The sequence below is a fragment of the Tamandua tetradactyla genome, chromosome 11 (genome assembly GCF_023851605.1).
Source record: "Tamandua tetradactyla isolate mTamTet1 chromosome 11, mTamTet1.pri, whole genome shotgun sequence".
NCBI lineage: Eukaryota > Metazoa > Chordata > Mammalia > Pilosa > Myrmecophagidae > Tamandua > Tamandua tetradactyla.
In genome coordinates, this window is record NC_135337.1 from 45,589,528 (window position 1) to 45,602,933 (window position 13,406).

Sequence of the window (13,406 nt, forward strand, 5' to 3'; positions counted from 1 at the left end):
CCTCTAATCCTATATAGATTATTGTAATGCCTGGAAACATCTTAGGGTATATTAAGCAATAATCAAAAAGTATTAGTAAAGTCCTCAGAGGGAGGGGAGAAAGACTACGGAACTGTTAAACCTTACCATTAGGGAATCCCTTGATACTGTGTCAAACTTTAGGGACACTCAAATGAATAGGGTTACTCTTGTTGAAGAATTCTTCAACTCCTTGCAATCTAGTTTTTGCCTCCCTACGCTTATTCTTTTTTTAATTCCATTAAAAGTATGTCACAGTCTAAGTATGAGTGGGAAACTATGAAGACAGTTTCATGGCAGGGCTATTTAAGAAGGGGTGAGCAGGGTTAATAGAAACCAATAAGAAGTTGTGAAAAACTTTAAGACTGGCAAAAGCAATGATTTTTGACATCAAGAGTAAGGCATTTAAAGTGGAATAGTTTAATGAAACTTGGAACTGTCCTCATGACCACATATAAATAGTGAAGGTTGGATGTGAAATGAGAGGAAAATCATCATTGTTTAAAGAGGATTGTCCATATTCTGTTTCTAGGAAACTTGAATTTAGGATACAGAACACAAGCCAGCTTGATGCTGCCCCAGTAAGCTCTTACAGAACACTGGCAGGAGCAAGCGTCCTGGGGAGATGAGGAAGCTGTCTTAAGGAAAGGCATTCATGCAGCAGAGAGGAGACAGGAAAAAGAATGCTCAGGGAAAGTGAATTCAGAGTCCATTAGCTTCCAGATGCAGAGACTAGCTACCTGATCACTTTCCAGTTCTGAAGAAACCCATCTTTAATTCCTGAATAATATTTATCTTAAAAAAAAGTTAATTCAACATAGTTTGCATTAGTTTTTCTTCCTTTTAAATGTTGTATTTAATTATGATAATGCCAGAAAAGCTAACAAATTATTTTTATCAGGTTAATGGGCATGAAAGGAAGTAACTAGATAGAAGTTTGGATGTGTCTCTAAAAGACATTGTAAAATACATGTTGAAAAATATATTTTCCAAGTTGATATACTTTTCTGAGTTATATGGCAAGCTGATGCAATTCTGATAGCCTTGACAAGTGCCCAGTCAGTTTTTAAAATGTGAGTCTTGTCAAGTGTTTATTCCTAAAAACTCTCCATAGAATACCAATCAGATGTTGCATAAGCAGATGAATGAATGCCTGCTATTAAGGCTTATAGATTATCAGTTCATATCAATTTAAGAAAATGGAAGAACTGCCTACTTTTAAATATTTGGCACAGATTACCTAGGGTCTCTATTTCTATTCTTTATGCCTTCTTATGTTTCAATTAATCATAAATGTATTAGGTAAGAAGACAAAGTGAAAGAGGTTTTTGAGTAACTCTGAGACATCTGAAAAATAAAGCAAGGGTAGGTTCCCATAAATTCATATTTAGTTATGAAAGAATCTGTTTCACTCTTTGGATTCACTAAGGTGCGTCTATTTAGCAGCAGAAGACAATAAGGGCCAGGAAGTTTTTCCCCTTGTATTTGCATACTGCAAAATTAAAATCAATGTCCATTTCACTGAACACTCCCATGTATGTTATAAATCGCACAACCCTAGAAAGTACTATTTATATAGATCATGTTATAAGTGTGAGCCCACTCTCTTGAATTATGTAATATACAATCTGTACAACTATTCTTGTTAATTATGTAATATACAATCTGTACAACTATTCTTGTTAATTATACTGTCATAATCAAGGATATCAGAACAATTAGCTGTTTCTAAGTAGTGTGTCTAGACTATAAAGTTCCAAAAAGGCAGGATCTCTGTCCTTTTAGTTCACTATGTATCTACAGCCCTTTGTCAAGTGCCTAGAAATAGTTGATATTCAATAAATATTTATTACATTAATAAATTATCAAACTAATGGCATCAAAATTACCTGTTTTGGTCAATAAAACAACACAATCCTAACTTTACTCCAGATTACTAAATTTGCATGTCTAGGATGGGGCATAAAAAATTAGTTTATTATTTTGTACACAACATTTAGTAATGACCATTTTGAATTCACATTTAGTCACAAGATTAAATTAGCATTCAATCCCAGGAAGTATACCGGGTTAGCTCCAGTCTTACATACATCAATTCAACACTTAAATATAGGTTTTCTGGTAATCTGTAGCCAGTAACATTCAGAAATTTAAAATGTGAGCAAAAAAAAAAGTAGAATAGGGGATACCTAGAGCATTTTATTTTACCTGAACCACACAATGGTAAATAATAATATAATTAAAACCTAGGCAATTAAAAACTTAAAGTTACTTTGTCATTAATCAATTGTATTATTCAAGGATATGGAGGCACCCCAGGAGAAAGAAGTACAGGTGGTAGGTGCCAGAGTGGGGCTGTTGCTGCCTGGTTGAAAAAAATATTGGGAGATCATTCTATCCCACAATATGAAGTAAATCTACAGACCACAGAGATTTATATCACTTTTCAGAATGGAACAAGTTTGGGGACAGGAATGTCTCCCTGATAATAGAGGACTTGAAACAGAAAGCAAGAGAATATGAATCAGAAGGTGATAGGAATATACAAATGAGAAAGGAAATGGAGCCTACATTTGCCTTGTGTTTAACCAGCCAAGCATCTTCAAGACCTTCTCATGGAGAGTGTGAATTTTTCTTCCGTCAACCTCTTTAGCACTAGTTCCAGATATCTGGATCCTTTCATTGACAGTGCAATGGTACTTGAAACAAAAGGTGCCTTACTAGCTAGTTTTATCCCTGCAGTGAATGATTTGACCTCTGATCTTTTCTGTACCAAATCCCAAAATGAAGAAATCAAGCTTAATTTGACAAAACTTGAAAAAGACTTAACTGCAACTGTAGTCTTAGATAAATGCCTATGAGAGGACTTCAAAAAGGCAGAACTGCATCTCTCTATGGAAAGGGCCAAAGTTGGCAGTTGCTTTTAGAACAGAAACTTTCTAAAAGCAGAATCAGAGTTGTTCAGATTTAGAATCAAGGCTGCAGAGGAGCAACTTTCAGCCAGGGGCATGGGTGCTTCTCTGTCTCATCAGTTACTAGTAAGATTGTCAGAGAAACTGGCAGAACTAAAATGACAGACTATACCTTTGAAGAAAAAACTAGAGTCCTATTTAGATTTAATGCCGAATCCATCTTTTGCTGAAGTGAAAATTGAAGAAGCAAAATGAGAATTGGATACCATTAAAGCTGAACTTAAAAGAAAGTAGACATGATGGAACTGTGACCAGAGCCAAATGAATGTTTTTTTCTCACCATCAATTAAATATGATTCTAAAGAATATATTCCTTCTTAACATTCCTTAATGACTTAATTTCTGTGTTCTTAGTTGAGATATTATTGTTGATAGGATGTTTTTCTACTAGTGTGCTGCATTTTTGTACCCCAATGCATAGCATTCATGTAAAAAGCATTTTCTCTTGGTTTAAAAAAGATATTCTTATAAATAGATGATTGTCCATCAAGCAGCAAAAACAGAGATTGTAAAGTATAGAAATATGGTTTACTAGTTAAAATGTTGTAAATTTTATAAGACTTTAATATATGCTTTTATAACATCTTAATCATGATCATAATTAATATTTATCAGACCAATTTCTGATCCCTGGACAACTTATACATGCTATCTTTCAATGTGCTAGATGATGATGCATGTTGTTCATGTAAGGAATTAGATAGTTATATCTCTGCTAAAGTTCATATAAAAGTTAATGAAGAAGGAAGGGAAGACAAATTGTTCAAGCTATTAATTATGTTGCTGAGTCTAATCTTTTGTTTATTTTAGTAAAATTTTTCTGCCTTTATTGCAGTCATTAGTACTTGACAATGAATAATCTTGCATTGAAATTTCTTAATTAGGTTAGAATTTTTTCTTTCTCTTTTTGTTTCTTTTATTTGTTGCAGGATAAAACCTGAGATTCTGTCAATATGGGTGGATAACGTGACACTTATAATCAAGTCATGGAGTCTACTGTGAGCTAAGGTAATATTTTCCACGATAGTAGAACTATGAATAGAGATCATAATTTTGTTGAAGTGTCTTTCCTCTGCAGACATTAGCCATCTAAGATAGGAGTATGTTGTAAATCAGGTAATGCTTCCATTAATTATAGTGGGAGTTAAATGTAAGTCAGGAGAATGAATCCCCTTAGGTATTTAAAATGAGTTTCTGTTACTATACATCTGTTGATCTATCTTGGTAAGGTATTTTTGCACTTTCAAAGAATCACCCCTTTCGGCAAGATTAAATAAGAAAGCATCAGATGAGCATGCCTTTGCCAAGCCTCTGAATTGAAAATGCTCCTGAGGACTCTAGGAAGTATGTGAAGCAGCATCTGTAAAATATGCATGCAAGGCTTGGGGGGGTATCCAGACTGCCTGCTCCACGGGTAACCTGAAGACACCCACCAGACTGCTCGCTTTGCCAACTCCTTCTGCATCTCCACCAGATCTCTGCAAGTCAGGCAGAGTTTCCTCACTCAGAACAAATCCAGGGAATTTGTCTTCTTGCCAAGTTTGTACAAATACAATGAATTCAGTTGCATGTCTTTTTTTATTTCCTTTGGTAACCAAGGCATATTTAGTCCTAGTAATTGCAAATAGCTTCCTAATTTAGAGTGTCACTACCTTTATGAAGAAAAAAATGAAATAATTGGAAAGTGATATTTAGGAAATGCCCTAAGAGAGATTAAAAGAATAAGAGTAAGAAAAAAATTCCAGCAAAATTATTTTGAATTTTTTATACTGTTTACGAAGTTCAAGAGTCTCTACAATCATATTAAAGATGAAAGTCTGTGCTGGTTTGAAATTGTTATGTACAACTGAAAAAAAAAAAAAAAGCCAAATCTTAATCCTAACCCAATCTCATGGGGCAGACATATTGTTTAGGGTGGAAACTTTGATTGAATTGTTTCCATGGAGATGTGACACACCCACTTGTGGGTCTGGTCTTTTGAGTAGATGGAGATGTGACCCTACCCATTCAAGGTGAGTCTTGATTAGTTTACTCGAGTCCTATGAAAGGGGAAATATTTGGGAGAAACCTCAAATGCAGATCTTGGAGTGCTGACAGAAAGAGCCAACAGAAACCCAGATGTTTGGAGATGGAGAAAGAAATTGCTCCTGGGGAAGCTTTTTGAAACTAGAAGCCAGAGGATCAGCAGATGCCAGCCACATGACTTCCCAGTTGACAGAGGTGTTCTGGACTCACTGGCCTTTCTTGAGTCAATGTATCTAACCCTGGATACCTTAGTTTGGATGTTTTTATGGCCTTAGAACTGTAGATTTGTAACAAACAAATTCACCCATTAAAAGTCATCCTTGTTTCTGGTATATTACATCCTGGCAGCTTTAGCATACCACAACAAAGGCTTTTATCACATGAATGCAGAAATAATTCTTCACTGAATCATTTTTCCTTTAATGTAATTGAAATTTCAGCATACTTGGATTTGTAGTACCTACTGGAAAAAAATAATCAAAATGAAGGCAAAGATAGAAGGGTATAGGATATGAGGGAGAAAATAAGTGAATATAAAGGACAATGTCAGTGGTAAGAAATGAAATAAGCAGGCATATTGGACACATTATCTTTGATTTGGGGAATGACAGGACAAATAAATTGACTAAATCATACAAATTTTTTCTGCACAAGTGCCACATAGTATACCACTAAAGAGAGTGAAGAAACATGGAGTGTGAATGTACTATTTTCCATGGTTAAAGTGTGGAAGCTCTAAATAAAAGATAAGAATATATGTGCAAACCTTAGAATGGAGACATTTTGGTATGACTGGTCACATTTAATATTTATGCATATGGCACAGAAAAGTAATGCACAATGAGATTCATAATTTTGAAATTAACAATTAAGCTTCTGTGAAGACAGCAAAATATCACTTTGATGGCTATAAAGTAGGAAAATGTTATGAGTCCATGGACATAGTTAGAAAAGTGACAGAGAAACTTGAATGCATTCAAGTAAAAGATAACATGAATACCAAAGTATAACAAGAATGTATATATAAGAAGTCAGATCAGGAAAAGGATTTAGACATCATTTTCCTGATGACAATAACTTCATATGCTATTGCGATAAAAAAAATTACAAAAATATTTCATCATATTATTATTATTCTGGAAATAAACAGAATATATATTCAATATATTATTATTCTGGAAATAAACAGAAGAATATTGTTATATATGAAAGTGGGAATCATGTGGTAGACACTCTTCTATATGTATGGCTATAACACTAGATAAAGTCCCTAGTTTCATGGAACTAGATTCTAACATAAGGGAAAGACTGATAATAACAAGTATATTTCAGTAGTGTTAAAGCATACTCCTGGGACAACCAACTCAATAGGCTGAGCCCTTGATTTTGGGGTTCACCCCGATGAAACTCCTGCAAAGGAAAAGCTAAGCCCACTCATAATTATACCTAAGAGTCACTCCCAGAGAACCTCTTTTTGTTGTTCAGATGTGGCCTGTAAGCCAAGTGGGCAATGAACGCACTGCCCGCACCCCCACATGGGTCATGACTCTCAGGGGTATAATTCTCCCTGGCATCATGTGACCTGACTCCCAGGATGAGCTGGAACCCAGCACCGTGGGATTGAGAAAGGCTTCTTGACCAAAAGGAAGAAGGGAGAAATGAGAATGACAAAGCAAAATTTCAGTGGCTGAGATTTCAAACAGTCGAGACGTTACTCTGGAGGCTATTCTAACACATTAAATAAATATTCCTTTTTAGTTTATGGTGTATTAGAATGGCTGAGGGAAGTACCTGAAATTCTTGAATTGTGTCCCAAATCAATTCTTGGATTGATTCTTGAAGACAATTATATAAGTATATAGTCTTCACAATGTGACTGTGGGATCGTGCAAACCTGTCTGATACACCTTTTTATCCAGGGTATGGACAAATGAGTATAAAATAAGGATAAAAAGTAAATAATAGGGAGGATAAAGGGTAAAAAATTGGTTAGATTGAAATATTATGGTCAATGAGAGGGAAGGGTAGGGGATATGGGATGTATGAGGTCTTTTCCTTTCTCTGGAGTGATGCCAAATGTTCTAAAAAATGATCATGGTGGAGAATACACATGTATGTGATGATATTGTGAGCCACTGATTGTATATTATGGATAGACTGTATACATGTGAGGATTTCTCAATAAAAATATTTTAAAAATAAAACATGCCCCTGGAATTTTCTTCCTGTACGTATCAGCATAGCTCACATCTTCATCTCCTTCAGGTCTTAGCTCAAGTTTCATCTTCTCAGTAAGGCTTTTCCTGAGCATATATTTTAAATTGCAATGCTATTTCCACTGCCCAACAATATGTATTCTTCATTCATTTTATGAAGCAAGGATTTTTGTCTATTTTATTTACTGTTAAATCTCCATCATCTATGAAAATTCAAGACACCATAGGTAATTAATATTATTGGATTTAGGAGTAGTGCTGTGATTTAAAGAAAATAAGGTAGGAGACTAGCTGAATAGAGATCAATGAGGGTTGAGGACTACTTTAGAGTGGTCAAGAATATTGAATTGATAATGAGAATTTATGAGAATAATGTTGCCATGTGATGATCTGGGGGAACAGGGAATATCAGTTTGATATGGAATAGTAAGTTCAGAAGCCAAAAGGCAGGTGTAAAGGATGAAGCTGCTTTGAATGATAGAGAAGACCTGTCAGGGTGGTGGGAAGAGGCGGTGGGAGCGGTAGAAGGAGATGAAACAATTCATTAGGCAAAAGACAGAATAAGTATTGCCTTGTAAATTATAGCAGAGTGTTTCAATTATATTTTAATTATATTTAGACACTGCTAGTAATGTAAATAAGAAGGTAAATTGGCATGATTTACATTAAAAATATTTGGATATGACATAGAATGTTATGAGGGTTGAGGGCACAGTGAGCAGAGGTAGAAGCAGAGAGAACCATCAAGAAAATCTTATAGTGGTGCAGGCATTGGTAGCTTAGGACAGTGTAGCAGCACTGGCAGTAGAAGAGGGATGGTGAGAACGGGGTCAAATCTTCATCCAGGTCACAAACTCGGTGATCTTATAAGTTATTTAGTGACTATGATGTTTGGTTTTCTTATCTATAAAATGGAAATAATAAATTTCTTAGTTCGATGCTTGGATAACTGGATCAAGATAAAATATTTTTAGGTAAAAACAAACTAAAATCTGACTACATTGCATAGATCAGCTCTCCAGGTGTAAAGATATGCATGTTTATTAGAAATACGTGGCATGGTAGGATACCCACTAGATATAATAAAAGATACAACATTTATTCTTTCCTGAAATATATGACCCATAGCATTTTAGATGTGGATGTGTGCCTGAAAACCACCTGCAGGTAGAGTCAAAGGTAAGACGTAAAATGCCTGAGAGAGACTTTGGGCACACGAACACACACATGTTTTCTACCCCTTTCCCTCGGACCAACGCTTCAGCAACCTGCTTCCGGAGCTAGATGCAAAGGAAGCTGAGGAATCCATTTGCCTAGTCCCTGTCAGCACTCCAGGGCCTATTTTGTTCACAAGGAGCACAGAAGTACGTTTATCATTGTCGTTTGTATTATAGTGATATAAATTCTGCCTGAACAGTTATTCATTCAAATTAAAGACAAAGATAATAAGAAGTTTTGAAAATATTACTCCTAAAATCAGTTTAAAATGTTGGTAACATACCCTTTTCAGTGATGCCATGCTTATTTTCAAAAACTAAGTTAAATGTTAAAAATGTTCTCAATATTTGTCATTTTTCAAACCATTTTTATTGCTGTTGAATAAAGTTAACACTCATATTCACAATCAGCTTTGAGGCAATATGTGAAACAATGAAAGAAACTACTATTTCTATACTATTTGAGATTCTCAAATAGTATAACACATTATAAATCTTGTATAACAATTCTATTGTTATATAAACCCTTTATCAATATGCAATGCTGGAAGACTTATTTACTTTCTTACACTTTGAGAATGAGGCCAAATTTGATTTCCCTCATTTCAATTAATAGGGAAAAGCTGCCAAATTCATCTCTAGAGTAAATGGCAAAAATCTGCTAAGAAAAATAATCCAAACGTGAAATAAGGCAGAAGATGTCTGTGTGTCTAATCAATGTCATACTGGAGCACTGAATAACAAGTCCACTACTTAATTCTCTAGGGGAATAAACCTTCTGTGACTTACTGTTTACTACTGATTTGTGCACAGGATTTGTAACAGTTAATTTAACTTGCCCACTGATGGCCAGTAAAGATGCAAATGATTTTGTCTGGCAAAAGAAGAAAACCAGAAGTTTTACAGTTTTTTTGATCTATAGAAAATTAAACAGTTTTATTCCTAACCTAGTAAATTTGGTCAGCATGCTTTTCCTAACCAATTCTAAAAATTCCTGCAACACAGAAGCTCTATGTACCCACTGACTACTGCTCCTGGTGTCTTCTTCCTCTGTGGCCTTCTCTACAAGGCTTCCAATAATGGATTAAGACCCATGTTGATTCAGCTGAGCCATACCTTAACTGAAGTCGTCTCATCAAACATCCTTTTTACAATGGGTTCACATCCACAGCATTGGATTCAGACTAAGACAATGTTTTTCTGGGTTACTTAACACCACACAGAGCATAAAATAAAAAGCCAATTTGTCATTGGCAACCATGGAGGCAAGAAGGCAGTGGGATGATATATATAAACTGTGGAAAACAAACATTTGCCAGCTGAGTATTCTATATTCAACAAAACCGTTAAAAAGGAAAGAGCTTAATAAAACCCCAGATAAATAAAAACTGGGGGATTTCATGACAACTAGACCAGCCTTAGGAGAGATCTAAAGAGAGTTCTGCAGAGTGAAAAGAATATATATATTGTCCATATAGGTAGATAGAATCTGCACGAAGAAATAAAGATCTCCTATGAGGATAATGACAAGGGTAAATATAAATGCCAGTAATAATGTATTTTGGGTTTGTAATTCCACTTTTTACTTCCTATAGGATATAAAATATAAAAATGGATAAAATATAACAATAAATCACTGGTTTTCGGACTCATAATATATGAACATGTAATTTGGAAAAAGCACTATATAAAGGTTGGGGTCGCAGGAATAATAGGAACATAGTTTGATATGTAATTGAAATTAATAATTTTGAATTAATTATTAAATAAATATAATTGAAATTAATTGATATTAATATAGATTCAGGATGTTAAATGTAAGCTCATGGTAACTACAAAGAAAATATTGGAGAATATGCAAACTCACAGACACAAAAGTTAAAATACACCTTTCCAGAGGTAGGGAGGATGGGGAGTAAATGCATAACAGATATAGATTTTATGTTTGGGGACAAGAGGAGTTTTAGTAATGGAAGATGGTGGGGGTTTCTCAATATTGTGACTGTGATTAATCCCATTGGATTCCCACAATTAAAATAAATATATATTATATTCCCAAAATTAAAAAAAACTCAAAAGACAATGTCAATTAAATTTAATATGTAATCATGGATAGGATCTAGCAATGGAAATGGAAATGCTTAAAGGGACTATATTGGGACATACGAACAAATTGGAATATAGACTGTAAGCATATATCAATGTTAAATTTCTTGAACTTGATAACTGCTCTTAGTTGGTTATATACATGAATATCCTTGTTCTTAGGAAATGTACCTGGCAGTATTAAATGTTCAAAGGAGCAGAATATATATGCACGCATGTGTGTCTGCATGTGTGTGTGTGTATATTATAATTCTGACCCACTTTTTAATATAACAGTCATTATGCTCACATATTCAATTTCAAGAGAAATTGAAATGTATTATAATTTTGTCAAAGTTGACTTAGGTTTGAGGATTTGATAAAAAAGTTGTGAATTTGTAACTGAGAAATCAGGATTTTAAGGGATGATTTTAATTGTTGAAGCATTATATAGACATTCCTTTTTGCTTCATATATTAGAGGAGATTGAAGAAAATACCTGAAATTTTTATATTGCAATCCAGTTGCTTCAATCTCTGTTAATGGTTGTAGAGCCTTTATCTTGTGCCCTTGTGATTGTAAAAACCTTGTAACTGATCTTCTGTTATGCCCATTTATCCAGTTTTTTGACCTTAGCGTTTGCGATCACTAAAGACAGCGCCTAATGGCCCAGCACAATGCAGGCCAGAGCTCAGAGCTGGCACAGACCCAGATGTTTGGATTTGCAGAAAAGAATCACCCCAGAGAAAACCGTTTGAACCCAGAAGCCAGGAAGGAAGGCCAGCAGGTGCCGCGCTGTGCCGCCATTGACAGAGAAAGCCAGAGTAAAGCCAGCTGCCTTTCATTCCAGGAACTATAAATTTGTAACTAAATAAATCCCCTTTATAAAAGTCAGTCCATTTTTTGGTGTTTTGCATTCTGGTAGTGTTGGTGAACAAAACAGCCCTTATTTCCACCTATTATTGTCATTCAGCTTTGGTATAGTGCCTTTGTCACCATTAATACAAGAATATTACATTGTTACTGTTAACTATAGACTTTCATATACATTAATTATATTTTTCCCATATACCACTCTATTATTGACAATTAGACCAGGGCAGTAAGTGATAATAGATGCTGCACAACTGTGAGGTACTAAACTAAAATGAAAAATTGAAAAAGAAAGGTCAAAATACATTTCTACAATTCTTGGAACCTCTCAGCTAGATCAAGGATATGTAAAAGAGTGAGATGATAATGAGGAAAGAGGGTTTTGTGCAGGGAATTTTATTTCTTCATTTCTACATTTTGTTTCTTTCTTATTTATTCACTTATAAAAGTATGCTCTTAGTGCCTTCATTTCACACCAAATACTGGACAGGGGAAGTATCTTTAAGTCAAGCTGTGAGGGCTCAGATAATCATATGGCAAGGCAGGTGTATTAGTCAGGGTTCTCTAGAGAAAGAGAATCAACAGGGAACACTGGCAAATATAAAATTTATATAAGTTTCTCACGTGACCGCAGGAGGCAGAGTCCAAAATCCGCAGGGCAGGCTGTGAAGCCGACAATTCCGATGGAGGGCCTGGACAAACTCCACAGGAGAGGCTCGCCTGCTGAAGCAGGAAGAGAGACTGTCTCTTCTGAACCTTCCTTAAAAGGCTCCCAGTGATTAGATTAAGCATCACTCATTGCAGAAGACACTCCCCTTGGCTGATTACAAATGGAATCAGCTGTGGATGCAGCTGACGTGCTCATGATTTAATTCTATGAAATGTCCTCATTGCAACAGACAGGCCAACACTTGCCCAACCAGACAAACTGGTACCACAACTTGGCCAAGTTGACACATGAGCCTGACCATGACAGCAGATATGTGTTCCCTCACCTGAAAAAAGTAACATTGTCAGTAGTATGACAGAAAAGAGTATAAAGAGCTATGTTTGGGGAAAAAAAATGAAACTTTCACTGATTGCACAATTAAATGGTCATAGTTTTGCATAGACCATATGCGGCCACTTGGGATCAAGCAGCACGTAATAGATTCTGTCCAACATGATTACCTGGAAAAATAAAGTGTCTCCCACACTGTGAGTCTGTGTGTAGAGTGAATCATTAGGTAAAGAGCCAAGCCAGGTTTTCACCAAAGTACCTAACAAATGCACTGAAAAAAATCAGATTACCCACATTATGATGTCAGAATGGAAGGCCAAAATAAGGTGTAAGCCATAAGCAATTCAATAATAGCAGATGCAATACCCTGTCTATTTAAGATCACTCACTAAAGCATGAGAAAATTAAAAATAATAAAAAAGCACACATTTCCTGATTTATAAGCATCAAACTGCTATCTCATTTTCTAAGAGAAAGATCTTAATCTGTCTCTTAGAAAGTTGCAAATACGAAGTAGTAACCGCGATATTTTCAAATTAGAAAAGCCTAGGAGAATTTATAGCTTATTTTAAAAGACTTCCAAGCATCTCAACCTTCTATGTTTCAATTAGAGTATCTAGCATGCCAGCATTGGTAACAATTCAAGTTCTATTCTGGACCAGAACTACAATATACGAAGGCGCCATTCTTTCACCACCTTCTATGAAAGTTTGACAGTTATTTTCCCAAGAGCTTACAACTGCCATTTATCTTCGCCGTCATCAGTTTACAGAATTCCGGCTACAAGAAATAATAAATAAAAGATCTTCTTAATTCATAGGTTCTTTGCTAGTTTTTTCGCCCCTAAACTTAATTTCTTGTTAATGATTGACTTCTAATGTAATGAAACTTTCTTTCTGCAAACCAATTACACAAATTTATAGAAACAAAATTGCCAAGCTTTTTCTTCTTCTCAAGATGACTTTTTTTCCTAAGATGCCATTTAGATTATAATCTTCTC

General features: G+C 35.1%; 1 long non-coding RNA gene and 1 pseudogene across 1 annotated transcript in view; one reads left to right on the forward strand and one right to left on the reverse strand.

The window, feature by feature from the left end:
- LOC143649500 (uncharacterized) overlaps positions 1-12,649 on the reverse strand; it is a 29,227-nt gene extending 16,578 nt beyond the window's left edge. The window contains exon 1 of the long non-coding RNA XR_013159058.1: positions 12,577-12,649. This is a non-coding gene — a long non-coding RNA (uncharacterized LOC143649500). The remainder of the gene's footprint in view (positions 1-12,576) is intronic.
- LOC143649499 (HAUS augmin-like complex subunit 1) lies at positions 2,323-3,241 on the forward strand (annotated as a pseudogene).
- Positions 12,650-13,406: the final 757 nt, after the last annotated feature.